Source organism: Toxorhynchites rutilus, chromosome 3 (assembly GCF_029784135.1).
Source record: "Toxorhynchites rutilus septentrionalis strain SRP chromosome 3, ASM2978413v1, whole genome shotgun sequence".
NCBI classification, from domain to species: Eukaryota; Metazoa; Arthropoda; class Insecta; order Diptera; family Culicidae; genus Toxorhynchites; species Toxorhynchites rutilus.
In genome coordinates, this window is record NC_073746.1 from 40,345,808 (window position 1) to 40,364,822 (window position 19,015).

Below are 19,015 nucleotides of genomic sequence, written 5' to 3' on the forward strand. Positions count from 1 at the left end.
ACTGAAATGAATTCTGATTTTACCTCTCCCCACTGACAATTATTTCCACCATGATAATCACAGAGAAATCACGCTATAGAAACGAATCTCTGGCTGCGGTTATCCTAAGATTCCTTCTCTTTCTCTGGTGACCTGGGGTGGCATTGCGCATTTCGAAACGTTTCGAGAAAATTCGAACTCAAATCGAATTGGTTTTAGTATTATGTATCTTTTTTAAGTTCATATTTGCGGTGTACTAGATTTAGAGCAAAATTTGTCTCGCAGAGAAATGTAAAATTTTTGGGTTCGTGAACAAAGCTAAGTCAAAACGAACAAAAATCACTCGTTTCGAAATGCGCAATGTCACCCCTGGTTGGGATCATTATTGATTATTTGAAGTTCGAATCACTTAAAATTGGACAATGAGAATGTGCGCTATTCAGTGTGTTCGAATTTGGTGAATACCGTCAAATCAATCATATGTTTATTTTACCCCTCTCTGTCCGTCTTACCCACAGTTCCGGTTTGAGATTGGGGTAACGACTGCAGTTTCCATTCAGTCCGCATCAAGAGCGCTAATATCATTGTTGGTTTCAGCTCCCAAAGATATTAATTGTGTAAAAAGAAACTAGTCCAAAATTCGACTAGAAATTAATCTCATTTTGTAACACATCCGAAAACAAAGCAATGTTTTCTTTTTATTTTCTTAGTTTGTAACTGTCAGTCCCAATGATCAACGCTCTTCTAACGAAAAACATAGCCTCGGTCCCTATAATTCCCATGTGAGAATATATATTTTTTTAAGAATATACTTTTTTTTGGGAAATGAAATTTGCACTAGTTCTAAATTTTGAATATCTGAAAATATAGGTACTTTCTTTTTTCATTCATATTCGGTGTATACAAACTTAAAGTCAAAATTTTGACCACATTTCTAGGATGGATGAACAACTTACAGCTAATCCAAGAACAAATGTATTCCAATTGTGGATGTTTCTAGAGGACAATTGCAATCATAAATCTTATACTGAACTTGCTGAACGCATCCGTTTTCGAGACATCGCAACTTTATTCCCGCCCAAAATTGGAAAAATAATTGTCCCGAGTTTTCCTAAAGAAAATTAAAATTATCTCGCTATACAAACATTCCTTGGGTGGAGCCAAGCACAACAATATAAAGATAATCGAATAATCAACATCAATAGAGGAAAAAAATGGGAAAATCGATTCTCGAGTGATGCAAAGACAAACATTCGTGGCAATCAATTTTTATACATAAATATGAAAACGTTTATTATAAAAAAAAATGATAAATTTGTTGAAAAATATCAAAGAGTCGACTATTTTGACCAATTCATTGTGAAATTGCTCTATATAAAAAATCGCACCCGAAAAAAGTTGGAATGAAATGATTCTCAGTTTCTTAATCGGAGATTTGTCATGCCATCACGTCCGCTATTTGATGTATTCAGTATTCATGTGACATAAGAAGCATTCCAATCGTTCGTGAGCTACTGAACAAATTTGACTCATAGGCGTTTTTATTTCATGGATTGAAACTGAAATGAATATAATTTTATTTGACGGAAGTTAAATTATTCTTCGATTATTTACTACGATCCACGTTTTGATTTACGATTTATTTTGATTTTTTTGCTTCGAAACTAATTAATTTTTTTTTCTTTTTTTCAGACGCCAAAAAACAACTACGCTCATCTGATAAGGTTGGTAAGCGAAAAAAGCGAAAAATAATTCATAAATCGATTTCTCGATTCCGAGGATACAAATTTTATGAGCTCCTCTGTTTTGGGACATCGCAATGAAATATGCAGCGCATAAGCGGCATTCAAAGCAAACCACCTGAAAATAGTCACCCACCCCGAACAACCGATCGATAGTTGGCCCCAAATGAGTGCCGGTTTGGCCATTTTTCTTGACACTGACACAGTTTAGATTCAATATTCTGCTTGTGGGGGTAGCCGGCAGTTTATGGTCCGTAACAAATTGTCGCAAAAACTCAAATGAGGACAGATTATGCAGATCACAATTCCACAGTGTGTAGACTTGGTTGATTAGAAGTGATTTAGATTTTTGACGCACCCGGCCTGTTTGAGATTGAAAATGTAGAATTAGGTGCGAAGTGTGCACAATAAAATTCATGTGCTCTAATTCTGCGGGACTGCGGGAGGCGCTTCGCCGCGGGTGAATAAATTGCGCCACTGTGCGAAGCAACCACGCTGTCTCCCGTACTCACCTTTATGGGTTGCACTTGATACAAGAAGCGCGAATGGATGTCTGGTCATAATATGCTTGAAAGAGATGATGAAGCGAAGAATGCAATGAGCAGCAGATGCTGCTGCAGAGATTTAATTTAACAGCGGAGAGGGTACCATCTTCCCGTCAGAACTGCGCCAAGACACGCGATATGTCTCGCGTCTTGTTATACTCATCTAGTTTTCTTATCCATATCTCCATCCTCGCATTTTGTAATTCAATTTAATTTAATTTAATCCAATATCCTGCGCTCTCGGTGGAAGCATGACGCGCGGTTTTCGGGGGGAATTTCCTCTCCGCACTTGGCACTTGGTATGTTGTTCTCATCTGTTGATGCACGCATGGCATGCAGCGGGTTGTATCCTTTCAGTGAAGTGATTCCAAGTTATGCTTTAAGATGCGGGAATATTTACCGTCTCAAATTTATTACTTCTGCACGTTATATTTTGACGACGACGACAAGAACAACATCAACTCGAGGATGGGCCAACGGAAGTGGGCTATGAGTCGGGGAATTAAATTAATCCGATCCAGCGATGATTATTTTGCTTGCGTGTTTAATCTTGTGGTTATGTTGTGTTGGTACGTATTACCCATATCAAGATAAGAGGAATAGTTTGTGCGATGCTTCCCGCTTGTTGAATGTTATTAAACAATCCCCTGTTCTGTGCGAACAGCCGCAGTGACCATTATTCATCCAGAGAGTAGCAAATGAAGGAAGCGGTCCTTTTTTCCTCCATGCGATTGGGAATTGTGCCAACAGTTTTTGCCCAGCGAAAAAACCCAATAAGAACTAACAAGTGCAAAATTTATGTTTTACTAACTGCGGTCGGTGGTTGTTGCTGAAAATTATAGGCTTCATTGAAACCTTACCAATGATTACCGATAATCGTTGAGAATAGTTTGTTCCCCTTGCTGGTTGAAACATTTGCAATAAAAGTGTAGAGGGTGATGTTTTTATAGGATTGTGCAAAAGCTGAGGAAGTGTTCTATTATTTTGAGTGGTAGCTTGTAAATGAATGGAACATTTGAAATTGCTTAACAATTGGGCATAGTCCGAATATGAAGTAGAGCAGAACGTGGTCATGAAGGAGGTTGATTTGAGACAGTATCAGTTGAAATCGTTTCAATCTTTAGTATTTAGTTTATTTTTTGTTGCAAGAATATAAAACGCAACAAGAATACATTCGGATGTTATGGAACAGAATACATAGTTCTTCATAGGGGAACTCGTAGAGAACTATCGAATTATATTATTACTAAAAATCATAAAATAAAATAAAACACTACAAAAAGCAATAAAGGTCATGAAATTCAATCAAGATGGGCATTCTATACACTGTAATTCCATTATGAATAGATCTCCCGAAAGAATAAATTATTCTTATTTTGCCCATTTTCTAGGAAAAATATGACACTGTACATTAAATTTAGTCGAAAAAAAATTCAGGAAGACTGAGCGAGATTAGAAAAAAAAAATATTGTAAAGTTTTATGATAGGGTGAAATTTTTGCTTTTTCTGTGCTTTAACTGCATGCATGCACAAAAAAACGATTGATTAATAACAGAAGGCACATCAATATTTCTATCTTTTAATTCGTAATCACGTTACCAAAATGATATGACAAAAAACTAAATGGAGTAGAAAAAGAAAATGAAGGGAACCAAAACTATAAAAGAAACTCCAAATGGAAGGAAAACGAAAAAAAATGAGGCGTATGTTTTTAAATTACTAAGTAAGGATAATGGTATAAATCATAAAAAAACGAATGAAAAAAATGAAAAAAAAAAAACAGTTGAAGGTGGGCATAGAAATGAAAGGCATATCTAAAATAAAATGTATGTCAAAATAACAGAAAAATAAGAAGAAAAGAGAACTATCGGTATTACAATGATTTGGATTATTCCGTACAAGAAGTTGTACTGATAAGCTGAAGTCTGCATTCATTTGCTTAAATGGTTCAATAATATGGAAAATAGCGAAACCTACTTGTATTTCAAATTTACAAAGTATAAATGTAATCTTCCTAAGATTTGCAATCCATATTCAGATTCAGATTCCGTATTTATAGTTCAGATTCCAGGATATTACGATGATTTGCAATCCAGATTACATGTTCGGATTCCAGATTAAGATTCTATTTGAATTTTAATTCAGATTTGAATTCCGGATTTAGATCCCCGATTCAAATTCTAGATTTTGATTTCAGATTTCTGATCCCGTTTCAGATTTAAGATACTAGATTCCAACCACCATGTTATCCTTCAATAATTTGCAATTCAGATGCCAGATTGAAGATGCTATTCGAAATTTTAAATTCAGATTTCTAGATTCAGATTCTAGATTCAGGTTTTAGATTCAAATTCTAGATTCAAATTCTAGATTCAAATTCTAGATTCAGATTCTAGATTCAGATTCTAGATTCAGATTCTAGATTCAGATTCTAGAATCAGATTCTAGATTCAGATTCTGGATTCAGATTCTAAACTCAGATTCTAGACTAGAATCTAGAAATTCAGATTCTAGATTCAGATCCTAGATTCAGATTCTAGACTCAGATTCTAGATTCAAATTCTAGATTCAGATTCTATATTCAGATTCTATATTCAGATTCTAGATTCAGATTCAAGATACGAGATTCTAGATTAAGATTCTAGATTCAGATTCTAGGTTCAGATTCAGATTCTAGTTTCATATTCTAGACTCAGATTTTAGATCCATTTTCTAGATTCTAGAATCAAATTTAGATTTCAGATGCAGATCCATATTCAGATTTCAGATTTTTTTTATTTGTAGATTCACATTCGTGAATGCATGCGGGGACCGGTTTTCTTCGATCTTAAGATGTACATCTGTCAGGTTTTAGTACCATCCGATGATAACGCGCCATCGCCCCGAGCCCGAGTTGTACTGAATTATTTGACCAAACATCAAGTAAATACCATTGAGTAAGCACCGTATTCACCTGATATGGCCCCGTGCGTGTTTTGTTATCCAAGTTGACGTTGTCACTTCGTGGAAAGATATATCAGTTGATCGAGAAGATCAACGAAGGCCATCCCTTCGTTGGTCTACCAGGGATGCATGGAGGACTGGGTGAAGCGTTGGCACATGTGCGTTGCTCCAGATGGATCATATTTTAAAGTAGATAGAATAAATTTGTCTGAAATTTAACTCAATTTCGTTTTATTTAAAAATTCCCGGTACTTTCTGGTCATAGGGTAAGTGATAAAAAAAACAATAATGGTTTAGTAAGACAAATGAGTTCAAATATTGATTGATTGGTTGAAGATTGCAGGTTCGTGTCCTGTCACGGTCGCCATGAGGTAAATAAAAGATCTCTTTCATGTGTAATCTGAAGACAGCCTGTATTTTTGATAAATATTTCGCTTAAGTGTTTACATGTTTTTTCATAACTCTACACAAAATATCTCTAATGTTTATTACTGGGCGGAGCATCGCACCAAAAGGGAAATGAAGAGAGATAGCTTGCGGACGGGGAAATATAATTATTTTTGTTTTCGCTTCACCAAGGCCAACCCAACTGAAGTGGGTCATAAATAAAAACATCGGGCACTTGCGTAACAACACATGTTGACTCAAGTGCCGTGCTGGTGACTAATATTTTATGACTTGTGGTTTAAAGAAGTTGAGTGAATTGGATAATTGAATTTCACTAAGTGTGGTCTTGTTACAACGACATCGAGCACGTTGTTTGATCGTGCGAGCTGTATCTTGTCGCCAGATCGAATTTAGTAGTCACCCTTCGGGCCCGAGGAAGGCAGCCCATGATGCCGGTGAGAGACGTGCTGGCTCGGTTAGACCTTGATTACATGTCCCAAATATATGTATTCCTTAAAGCTATCGATCTTCGTGTGTGATTGTCCTTACACCCTTAGTTTTTCCTTTTCCTTTGTGAGAGATCGGATCCCTTCTTAAGAATAAGATGAAATGTAAATACATATTAGATATAAGATAGGTTTAAGAATTGAGTGTGATGAGTGTGATTGAGAGTGTGATTGAGAGTGTGAGTGTGATCATTGTCAATATATCCTCATATCCCCTCCTTTTCCTGAAGAAAATATGTCACCCTTCTAAACTCTAGTCGACCGCGAGTAATCGGTTTCCTATATTATTAACATTAGAATTAAGGAAAAATGTTTTTATACTAGTAACAATACAGTAAGGAGTTCGGCTCCTTTAAACCTATGTAACTGAGCCTGTAAAAATAAACGATTTAAATAATAAGTGTGGTCTTGATGATTTTCAAAAATCCAAAGCTCTATTCAACAAAAGGCAATTACGGGTGAGCGAGAGCATCTGTTATAATGATAAATATTGTCGGTATGAATACCGTTGTGAATCTTATTTCGGACACTTTGTTCTAATATCTTGAAATGCTTAATGCACTGATGATAAAACTATAAAATTATTGTCACAATTGCTTCTTTAGAGTAATCCCTTAGTTTCACTATCATTTCATATGAGAACTACCTTTGAATTATAACGCAATAGGCGAAAATCTAACAGCACTACACATTATCGTTTGTGTTTGACGTTTGCTTAGCGTGACCACGTAGAAATTACCCGTTCATCAATATTTAAATTTCTCCCGTGTTTCATCAGTTCTCATCATCGTTAACAGCTTACTGTGATTGCTTGGTAAGTGTTTCGCAGTTGACTATAAAACATAATCAAGTGTAATGTAATTTTCGTCCAAAAAATTACCAAATAAAGTGTCCGAAATTTGATTCTTATTCGCTTCATTTGAAAAGCATTTTATTCGATGATTTTTTTTTATGTTTTCAATCAAATAGGTACCAAAGTAGAAAGCTTAAAAGTATATTGAACTAATTTATTGAAAATATCCACCAAATAATACCTTTGCATAACGTTTAGATCTGTTTTCTGCATCATATGTCTTAAGCGTCCGAAATATGATTCAAAACGGTATAAACATTCAAACGGCGTGGGTTATCTTCAAAACAAACGAACTAATGCTCGTACCACACTATTATTCCAAATGTCATGGTTATGCGAAACCGACATAACACCTCTCCATAGCAACAATATTCATAAGTTTGATTAAAACAACTATACGATAGATTCACTTTCTACCTGTCGTGTCGTTTCTGCCAGTGTCATTACCTCCATTATTCAATAAGTGCTGAAAAGGTAAAAAATATTGAATCCCCTCCCTAGAAATAACATAAGTTATCGTGAAAGTAGCGAAAGGTTGCGATCCCTTTCCGCGAACACAAAATAACGGCCGAATTGCCGCTAGCTAAGAATAGTGGAGAAAGGTAAACATCTATTGATTTTTTCTCCCTTTTTCAACTATAATTCATGATTGTCGTGTTTTCCTTTATTTATAAGTTGCGCAGTTGCATCACCGTAGGCTGATTGCTGAGGTTCACACACACGCTTGTGACACTCCAAAAATGTCCGGTTTCCTTTTTTTGCCGAGTGCAGTGATGCCCACGAGACTATGAGTGCTTCATCTTCAGGTGGGAATTTCTCTCGATCTCGGCAATGCAGCGCAATTTTCATGTGACATATGCGCGACCGAAAACGTGACACTCCTGTGAAAGCATATGTATCAAACTCGCAAACACGGAGAGTCAGAGACCATCATGATGTGATGCAAGTCTCGGTGATGTGTGAACATTCGGTAAGCACGCAAAATGGTAGTTCGCCTCGTATCGGAAGTTTATGTTGAGAGTTGCAATTAGAACAAATCGTGTTCCAGAGGTATACTATTTTGGTTTTGTAAATAGGAGGAAGCAGACAGCGAACCGTTAACGAACATGTAATGGAAGAAGATTTTTATGTGCCGTGAAGCGGATCGAAAAGATCAACGTCTCATTGGTCAATAACCTTGTCGAGAGACGAACTTCGTGGCTTCGAATGGGTGAGATAGAGTCTGGCGGCTAAATTATTCATAGCTATTTCACACCTTTAGGAGCATGACATCCGCGGAACACTGTCTAATGTTATCGACTTTGGACTGGCATTAGCACCAACATTGAGATATTCCTCGTAGGGGGTCAAGTTTCAATTAAGTTGAAATAGTTATTCTTGTGCTTGGGATCTAAAGATGATGATTAAAGTAATCATCATCCTTGTACTTAGAAAGAACATTGAAACCCATCAACGAAGGAAATAGCAAATGTAAACATCGCTCATAGGCAATAAAGGGCCAGACACTTTCAAGGATCCTGGATGATTGATGGACCCCACTGTGTCGTACCTGTCTGCGGTGTGGATGCGTTCCGAGGCCGAATCGATTGGAGCACTTCTTCGATGCAGATCTTCTGTTTCCATTGCTCTGGGGATGATGCAAATCACCGTAATGAGTGATGCAGCACATCGTTAAACTGACACTTTTGTGCAAATACATGTCTTTACGACCGCAGCCATCGCTCACGAATGGATGAAGTAAGTGCTAATTAAGGCTCTGCCAGGGGGTCAGAAGGGACAGTCTCCAATAAATATGGGGTGATAGTTCCTGTAACCAGCGTTTAATTGATGAGCTCAAGTGCCCTTGGTAGGTTTGGTGGAGGGTAACGGAAAAAAATGTCGACCTGTGTCAACGACTTGCATGGAATTCGTAAGATAACTGTTTATTAAAATCATTGCTTATAATAAGAAAGGGTTACGTATTTTCAACGCTTGTCACGTCAGTAGCCGGAGGCCGGTGCATTGATGCTAATCGGATGGGTGAATTGATTTATCTTGACATTCAGTGATGCTTGAAGCATGTGTCGAGATTAATTGTTGCGTTACTTGCTGAGATGAGATGTGTGTATAATGAATAATGCTGTGACAAGGCTTGTCAAGAGTGTGTGAAGTATTCTGCTTCGATTACGTGCTGACGAGATCCGTCTGAGAATCAATAATCGATTGTGTTGTTGTTTATTGCAATATTGTCATCGCTAGTGGTGTGAAATTAGCTTGTTCGATCTACTTATCGAGCCGAGAGGAAGATTTTTTAAGGTTGTTCAATAAATGTTGTCGTTCGATTAAAAACCCTGATTTAATGGTTTAAAAACATTTTATCATTTGATATAATTTCCCTGAACTTCAATGTGCATTTTTCAGTGGCTCTAGTTCATTATACTTCAGAAATGGAAGTTCTGATACGAAAAACTGTCGAAAAAGGTTATCCCTTCGTTCAGTAAAAATCCTTCCCACATATAAATTTTTGAATATTTGCGAAAACTGATGTAAACAACTTCATCGATAATTTCTGAATTCGACTTACTTAGGAACTAATGTACTTCTCGGTTTAATTCAGGATGGTGATGCTAGACACAAGTGGTGTTGAAACGACACAACAAGTTATTCTTCTTATTTATTTATTGTTTGTAGTATCAACAGACTTCCGAGGTCCTAATGATTCCAACTTAACCTAATTATATTTATGGCCTTTTTTTTGCTTGAAGATAAAATCATAATATGAAGTGTTACGATAAATTAATCTTCAAGGGGGTATTCTAGTTTAGAGATACGAATTTCGGGCGTTTTTTCGGGCTCTGCAAAAATAAAACAAAGAATATTTTAACCATCCATTATACCACTTCATCTTCTACTTCATCTACTTGAACGGAGAAAAAATATTCATAACTAGAATAGTTAAGAGCTGATGGAGTGAGGGGGTTCAAAAAAAAAGTTGTGCCATGGCGTACACGATTCCGGCTCTTCTAGATATCTGAAACAAAAAGATCGAACAGATTCTGAATCAGTAAAGGTGCCGCTATCGCATGAACCTCGGACAAGTCAAAAACATGTTTTTTTGACAAAATGGCGGCCGTTTGAAAAACAAAATGCGGTTCAAAATGTTTTTTCTTATGTTTCCTGATTTTTTGAAAATAGTAAAATTTTGAAAATATAATTTTTTTAGAGGTTCATACGATAGGGAGATGCATGCAGATTGTATTCATATAAATTCGACATGAATCGGTTCAGTAGAACTTGAGATATCGTGTACGCCAGTTTTAAAAAACTAGTTTCGAGAAAAACGCGTTTGAAGTTCATTGTTATGGCCGTACCACGCATCACTAAAATGGTTCTAACTCGGTAAATAATAGGATTTGTGATAAATCCTTTATAGAGTATATTCTTGAATGTCTAAACTACAGAAATATGAAGGAAAAAAATGTTTTTCTTTTTGCAATTTCTAGACTAGAATACTGTCTTAAACGCGAGCACAAGTCTTTTTTTTTCAGAACGGATTCAACAAATTGTCATCTAATTTGTGATGCTGGTGTGATCTAGGGAAAGTGGGGGCATAGTGGTCACCCTAAGGAATATGCCCATTTCCAGCGTCCACATACCGCTACACTGCCCATGATTGCATAGGAGACGTAATCGACAACATCATTAGTGTTGGGAAAACGCATGTTTGTTGTTTTTTGGCCTGCATGCATAACCATGCAAATTTCCGATGAAATGATCTGTCCAGTTGAAGGATATTATCGGTAAAAAGAGGGCCTAGGTGATTTTGCGGATTATAACATATTTTTTCCATTTGGAAAACGCTTACGTCTATTTATGTCGACAATCAATCGTTTCAATGAGCATTTGTCCGCATAGGTAGACGTAATCACCAGGTTGCTCTGTTTGTAGAGTTAGAATTTACAATTCCGATAATAGTCAAAACGTCTCCGTCGGTAGTTTCAGTTGTTATCGGATAAAATCAAATAGGTTTGGAAGAAATTTAGTGAAATGTCTGGAAAAGATGCTCTTGATTTGTTGCGTCTATGGTAGTACTTTTTTTTCCTGAAGAATACTCTGGGATATGATAAGAACAGCTGGTTCGTGTATTTTCAATTAATTGAAAAGGCAATCTGCAATGTTGGTAATTTAAGCTACATGATTTACCGATATCACGATTAATCACATAAAGATGGTGTAGTGACTTAAACCAACGGTATGCTAAATATGTGGTAAATGCTAAGTATGTGGAATAATTCGATGTCGGATCTGAGGAGTTATAATACTAAGAACCAATATTATTTTAATTTTACTACTGATCTGATTGTTTCATTATCTACTTGAAGATTCAAATGCAGAAATTTAAGTAATTTTAACATTGAAAAACACAATTGCTTCTCTGTGTTCATCGCAGTGCAGTGTACAGAAAATAGTAATTATATGAGCAGCGTTTCAATGGTTTCTTATTATCTATTAGGAAACACTAAGTAATAAGACACTATCGTGACAGACATGTTTGGACTAGCTTATAGCACATAATACTGACAATTGCTGATTTTCGAATGATGTTTGAAAGCTGTATGGAACTACGTCTGTTATGCGGACAAACAGTGATTTTTCAGAAAGGTTTTTTCAAAATTACTCAAAAGTTTTCGAACAAAAAATGTCTGTTTGCATGTTGAGCAAACGTATTATATTGTGTGGAATGCGAAACAGCGAAAAAGTCGATTTTGTTCATTTTGTCTTTTACGTCTCCTATACAAACATGGGCAGTACAGTTCCCGTTTTTCTTAGTATATTAGAGTTGAACTCATTGTTGTTCAAGATAGCATACGGCTTTTACTATAAAAATTCAAAATAGTACATTTTTCATCATTAGAAAAAAAGATGAAAAATCGATCTTTTTTTTTGTGCTTGGAGATAAAGTGGTCACCTAGTGGGGGCAAAGTGGTCACCCGCACATATCATGCTAAATGTGATAGATTTATGCGTTTTTTTCGTCCAAATTTGTTCAAATCATAAATCATATTCATGCATACAAAAACGTTGTAAGAAACACATAACGTTCCGCACATTTTTTCAGGGTCAACGCCACAAAAGGAACCTCTCCTAGAGCAGAATGTGATGAGGATATTAGCTTTAGTAAACAGAACATTTTAAGTCGTTATGCACCTATGATCACTTTGCCTCCAAACATCAAAGTAATTTCTAAGCTGATTAATCGCTGAGATTGAACAAAATATCTGTTCACCTCTCCTAGAATATGTGAACAGTCGAACAAACTGATGATTTGTCCAACATATCCGATTGAATAAACTAAATTTCACGAGAAATTCCTTAGATACCATGCGCACAGAACTACGGCAGAATGGCTATCGTGAGAGCAATTTCTGTTTTTATTTAAATTTTAATATGCGACAGCTCTACTGAAGTACAGGGTGACTCAAAAGTCATTAAATTCTTCAAGCATAAGGTGACTATCAATACGGTGTCAATAGTCAATAGTTATACTATCAAACAAGCAGGTGATCACTTTGCCCCCGCTACCCCTAAGCATATGTCAAACTAGAGTTTTGCATTGTGAAATCACTAAAACAATGAATTTTTCAATTACGTGACATAAACAATTACCAAATGGCCCTAAAGTATTCGTATGTTTTTACTATTTTCGGCATCAACTTCATTTTTTTCTACTCGATCATAATTTCGTAAAGTTTCTGAATGTTATCGGAATTTTACTATATCTTATATTATAGGAAATGAGGTCAGGTCAGAGCAAACTAGAGCGTTCTATTTATGTTGTTAGTGTTTTATGTCTCACTAGTACCTATGTGTTTTTATTGATATGTTGCATTTTCAATTGGTTCTATCTTTGATCTAAATGAATATATGTTAATTTTGAATGTATTATTTTATATATCAATTTCTTTAAAACTGTTACTTCTGAACCCCTTAGCTGATTTTCGGGAATTCTGGTTAAGAGATAGATCAGATTAGACATGATAGGTTTATGTAAGTAATCGTGTATGAAAATATGTTTTCCAACATCGATTGTCGAATCTAGTGGAGCTTTTATAATTTAAAAAAAAATCCAAAGATTCAAATAAAAATAAATATTCTGGATTTTTTTGTGCGCGATTTTTTTTAAATAACGCTATTTTGTTACGCGTTTTACTCGAAATTTAGCGATTTATTCGAAATTACGCGATTTTCTGGGGAATTTTCTTGAAATTACGCCATTTTTTTGCGCAATTTTTATGAAATTACCTCGTTGGGAAGAGAAACCAAACCCAGCGAGTGCGGTTGAGGTGAGCGGGTTGATGATGGCGAATGCACCCAATTTTCTCTTTTTTTTTTTATCCAAAATATATATTTTTATTAAGGCTCATATGGCGTCAACCTGACGGGGCCGGGAGTTCAATATTTCGACAATGTTTGCTTTATAACTATGTTAGTAATATGTAACCGATTACTCGCGGTTGGCTCGAGGTTAGTATTACAAGTGTTTTCGTAATTGTGATGTTGCTGTCTTCAATGATCTGTACCTGTGCCCGACACGGGATACTTCCTATTGGGATGCAGCTGACAACCTTTGGCTTTTGTTGAATCATCAGTGGACTGCACAACCTTTGGCCCGTGTATCTGTAAAGAGTGTGTGTATGTATTGCCGCGACTAAGTAAAAGTTTATAGATCGGATAGGAGGGATACGAAACAGGGACAAATTCCCTCTTTGTTGACTTCCATTTTTTGAGATTCTTTTCAAAGATTTTCTCCTGCGCTCTTTTTGTTTATTCATAAAATCAAAACATTGATAAGCAAGTGATAAGACGGCATCACCTGAATTTTTGTACGAGAAAATGAACTATGTTCAACATCTGTTGTTTTTATTATAATTAACATTAATGTTTCGAACCATTTGATCGTGTAACTAGATGTTTACTAATACCAATCAGACGCAAACCAGATGTTTGTCAACTATCAGTAATTATTTTTAATTATTTTAATACGATGGCGGTACAATTGGCAGTTGTGTTTGATACGGCATGAATTTTTGTTGTATTTTTTTTTATTTTCAACCCAATCACTTTTAGCTCTATAAGCTTTGAATAGATTTCGCCTTTTCTAGCACTTCTGGAAAATTATATTCGTTTTAGCTATCCAATGAGAAGCTTGTTTTGGTAATTATCTCATCATTATAACAATTGTTTTCTATGATCAGTCGTTTACTCATATCTTGAGATTGTAATCATCGACGGGAATGAATACAGGTAAATGAGAAAAGCTTAAACACTTTGTTCGCAAAAAAAAGAAAAAACCCCTGTGCAAATTTGATTCACGGTTTCAAATATACTTTATGTTCAAAAAGCTATGAAAAGTTGATAAAATCGTTGCTATAACTTTATTTTATGTTTGTTAGTACAAAACTCTCTATCTCTTTTATTAGATTTCAAAAATAATTGTTACAATGTTACAGCTGTTTTTATTTTGAATTCTGCTTGGGTTTCCATTATGTTGATTTATTTTGCTTTAACCAAAATTCAATAAAAATATTCTATGAGCATATTTCTAATTATAATATTATTTTTTATGCCTCATTATAAGTTTTTATCCAAATTCTTTGTTTATTTTCTTCTGTTTGTAGTTTTTTATGTGTTCGCTTCATCATAGCCCCTTCATTTTCAAGAAACTTCCTCAGTAAAAAACCAAAAACAAAAAAATTAATTGGTTAGATTTTGCTCAAATCTTGCATTCCTTATCTAAAATTCTGAGACCCGAATTTCCTCATTTTCATTCTCATAGATCTTACCTAGAAATGCACATTTCTGGTCGGGGGATTTTTCGTCAAAGATTTTTTTTCCTACTTGCGCTGTTGTCACGCTTCTTCGTAGGTACACAAATCTCATTTACTTACGGAAATGACGCAAATGAATGCATTGTTGTGACGGCAAAGTTTCTTTAGGAACGTTAGTACCTAAAAAGAAGAAAATTAATTTTCAACTTAATACATTTCAGTTGTTTTAATCGAATTTCAAAATCGGTTAAATGGTTCAAAAGTTACAAATAATATAAATATAAAATCTTCAGGGAAATCTGTCAACAATCGATTTTACGAAAATCATTTTTTATAATAATTTTTAATTATATGAAGAATAACTATGGCAGGCCTAATTGAAATCGGTGGAAATTAGTGTTTTAGTACATTTTATTAATGGTAATATTGGTGATGCATATTATAGATTTGAAAAACCAAATATTATTCACTAGTCACATAATATAAAACAAATAACATGAAATTTCACGAACAAATGTTTTGAAAAGTTGGTGGCTGGCTATCATAATAATAACTAAAAATTTGGCTAGCCCAAGACACGATCACATATTTAACGTAGGATAACGTTGAACTATTTCTTGCATGTTGATTTTGAGAATTTTTGAAAAATATACTGCAAACGCAATTGACCACTGACAACTTTTCATCCTACCTGTGAGGAGCACTTTTATTTTTTTTCGCTCGAAAACGAGATTGTCCACAATTTAATTGATTTTTTTATTACAGAGGATTAAAAGTAAACTGTCTATTCGTCTTTAGGCCCGCAGAATTTTATTTTTCTCTGTTTCTCTGCTAACGGAGACATTGAATCTTTTGATTCATTAATCTCCGTCTACAGCTAGCTTGTGATGTCTCCGTGGTTGATTTGTTGGGGAAACACCTGGAAAGTGATTGAGAACTCTCGATTCCCGGAAAAAATCGAGAAGGAAATAAGAGCAACGGAAATAACCACAGAGAAAAAACGTAATATTACAAAAGCCTACTAGAAATATTCTAAAGCGGGGAAAAAAAACTCATGCGTATACAGTGTCGGACAATAGAATAGGACCACAGCTCAATCCAAAACAGAAAGTGACAAAACTTTGAGAAAAAAAATTCCATTTAAGTGCATCAAACCATTTACAAATTGTAAATTCCATTCTTCGAAGAAATTAAAATCATCCGTAGTTAAACCAATTGTCCTTTATTTAAAAATGCGTTTTAAGCATACTTACTGACTAAAATAACGCGACATAAAATAGGACCGCTTTAGAATTCATGGTAAAAAAAATTAAAAAAAAGGAAATTCATACCATGATCGATTTGCAGGGTTAGTACTTGGTGGTATAACCCTTATTACGCATCACTTCTCGCACCCGGTTCGGCATCGACTCCACCGGCTTTTGGCACGTTCTCAGCGGGATAGCATACCACACCGCCTGGATTCTCTCCCACTGGACCCGGAAAAGGAGAAACTATGGTGAAATGTACTGTGGTCGGATGAGACCAAAGTGAACCTCATTGGCTCGGACGGAAAGAGTTGGGTCCATCGCCCACTCGGCTGTGCGTATATGCCCCAGTATACAAATAAAACATTCAAACATGGAGGAGGTAACATCATGGTGTGGGGGTGCTTTTCTTGGTACGGGGTGGGTCCCTTGTACTGGATCGACCGGATTATGGACCAGCATCTCTACGCCCAGATACTTCGGGAAGTAATGCTGCCACACGCCGAGTGGGAGATGCCCCTAAAGTGGTAGTTTCAGCAGGACAACGACCCCAAACATACCGCTAAAACGGTTAAAAAGTGGTTCCAGGATAATAAGGTAGACGTTATGGAGTGGCCAGCACAGTCCCCTGATCTCAATCCCATAGAGAACCTATGGGAAATAGTTAAACGTAAGGTGTACACCGAAAAATCAAAAAACAAGCAGCAGCTGTGGGAGAGAATCCAGGCGGTGTGGTACGCTATCCCGCTGAGAACGTGTCAAAAGCTGGTGGAGTCGATGCCGAACCGGGTGCGAGAAGTGATGCGTAATAAGGGTTATACCACCAAGTATTAACCCTGCAAATCGATCACGGTATGAATTTCCTTTTTTTTAAATTTTTTTTACCATGAATTCTAAAGCGGTCCTATTTTATGTCGCGTTATTTTAGTCAGTAAGTATGCTTAAAACGCATATTTAAATAAAGGACAATTGGTTTAACTACGGATGATTTTAATTTCTTCGAAGAATGGAATTTACAATTTGTAAATGGTTTGATGCACTCAAATGGAAATTTTTTTCTCAAAGTTTTGTCACTTTCTGTTTTGGATTGAGCTGTGGTCCTATTCTATTGTCCGACACTGTAAATGCCAATTTTATGAACCTAACCTTTTCAAAAATAGCCAAATCTCCAAATCAAAATATCTATAAGTGTGTAAATTTCGACGATCGCTAAAGCTCGGTCGGACCTTACCAAAGGATCATCTCCTATGTTTCTAACTAACCGGGCAATTAGTGGAATACAAGTTTGCTTGCGAGAGACGGTCGGCGGTCGATTCGACCTGCGTCATTTAGGCAGCATGGAGCCGCGTCGGTCTCTTATCCTCCTTTAGATGGGAACTTCGCCTCCATTACATTGCACAATGGTCCAGGAGATGCATTTAAGTGGAAATTAGCGTTTAGAGCTTGACAGTTATTCTCTAGACAAAAACTGTCTTAGACAAAGTTGTTACTCATCATAGAGCGCTCGTTTTTATGTTGTCAAAAATAGGGTGACCAAAATTGTCGATGAGATAAAAAAACTAACTTTCTCATCTTTATAGATAGAGGTAAATATAGTTTGACAATGTTGTAGCTCAAATTATTTGAGACATCTTTGTAGAACAAGGTTTTTCTTTATCTCTTGAAATAACCGATATAGTGCCTTTTTTCTAAGTTACGTTAGGGTCACCATGAAAAAAAAACTGTTGTTTTGCTCTAACTTTCATATTTCATATTTTACATGCAAACCGTCTTCGAAAGACTTTTAGAGCTTACTAATACAAATATTTTTCGATGCAGAACTTGTCAATATCTCAACTTTACTCAAAGTTATTGATATTTCTTACCAAAAAAACACGCTCTTTTCATTTGTTTGTCATTCTTTCTGGGGCAAACATAAAAAATGTTTGTTGACGGAATTTGAAAGATCATCCAGATTTTACTCTATATAATATGTGATTTTCATAAGCATGTTATTTTTTGTGTTTGAGTAAATTAAAAATTGAAATCATGAGTTTTTGGATGAAAATCCATCAATAATTTTGAGTAGGATTAAGATATTGACATGTTCGGCATCGCAAAATGTTGGTATTGATAAGCTCTAAAAGTCGTACGAAGACCATTTTGATATAGAATTTTAAATATAAAATTTAGAGTAAAAAAAAACCCGTTTTTTCATAGTTACCCTAATGCAACAATTTGCAAAAGCGCAAAAGAGTACAAAAATACCCGCTGCCTGTATCTAATTTAAAATGCTGATTTCCCCAGGCTCCATGGTTTAGAAGTCTGTGTTGGGGAAACATCCATTCATTCCAGCGATGGTACCTCAATCGTTGCGCAATTATAATAGTGGATTTCCGAGCGACAGTCACTTTTATACCGATTGGTGTGATTTCAATAGCCTGTTTTGAAAGCTATTTTAAGGCTATTGAACCAAAATGAAACACAAATTTCCGTATAACTCGAAAACTAATCCAATGAATGGAGCCAAATTTGGCATGTAAAGGTTTTAGGGGGCACGAAATGTTTGTATGGTGAATAGACACTCCTCCCCTCTAGCTAAGGGGTAGCTGCCATACAAATAAAACCAAAACTTCTGTATAACTCGAGAAATAATCAAGCAAATTGAGCCAAATTTGGAATGTGAGGGTTTTTGGGTTCAAGATATGTTTCTATGATGGTAATACACATATTTCAACCAAACATGACAATTCCAAAATTTCTGAAAACTGTGAAAAAATGGAAAAGTTCGAAAAACTCAATTCGCATATGTTCTACAATTACATATTGACAAGCGTTATTAGTCCATTTGATGTTTGCGCTAACGAAATTGATCTTCGTTGAAAAGTGGAAATGGGTTTTTAGACATGTGATAAAACACACTCCTATATCGTCTTTCATCTATATATATCGGTCTCTCTAGAAAGTCACTCTAGAAAGGAATTTTCCGATTTAGGGCTGTCTTTATTCTATCATATTTTCTGTAT

General features: G+C 35.7%; 1 protein-coding gene across 4 annotated transcripts in view; it reads left to right on the top strand.

Moving 5' to 3' along the window:
• LOC129777508 (beta-1,4-glucuronyltransferase 1) overlaps window positions 1-19,015 on the top strand; it is a 191,646-nt gene that overhangs the window by 60,255 nt on the left and 112,376 nt on the right. For all 4 annotated transcript variants that reach the window (XM_055783805.1, XM_055783802.1, XM_055783803.1 and 1 more), the window contains one exon: window positions 1,672-1,703. The gene's annotated coding sequence lies outside the window, so the exon portion shown is untranslated. The remainder of the gene's footprint in view (window positions 1-1,671; window positions 1,704-19,015) is intronic.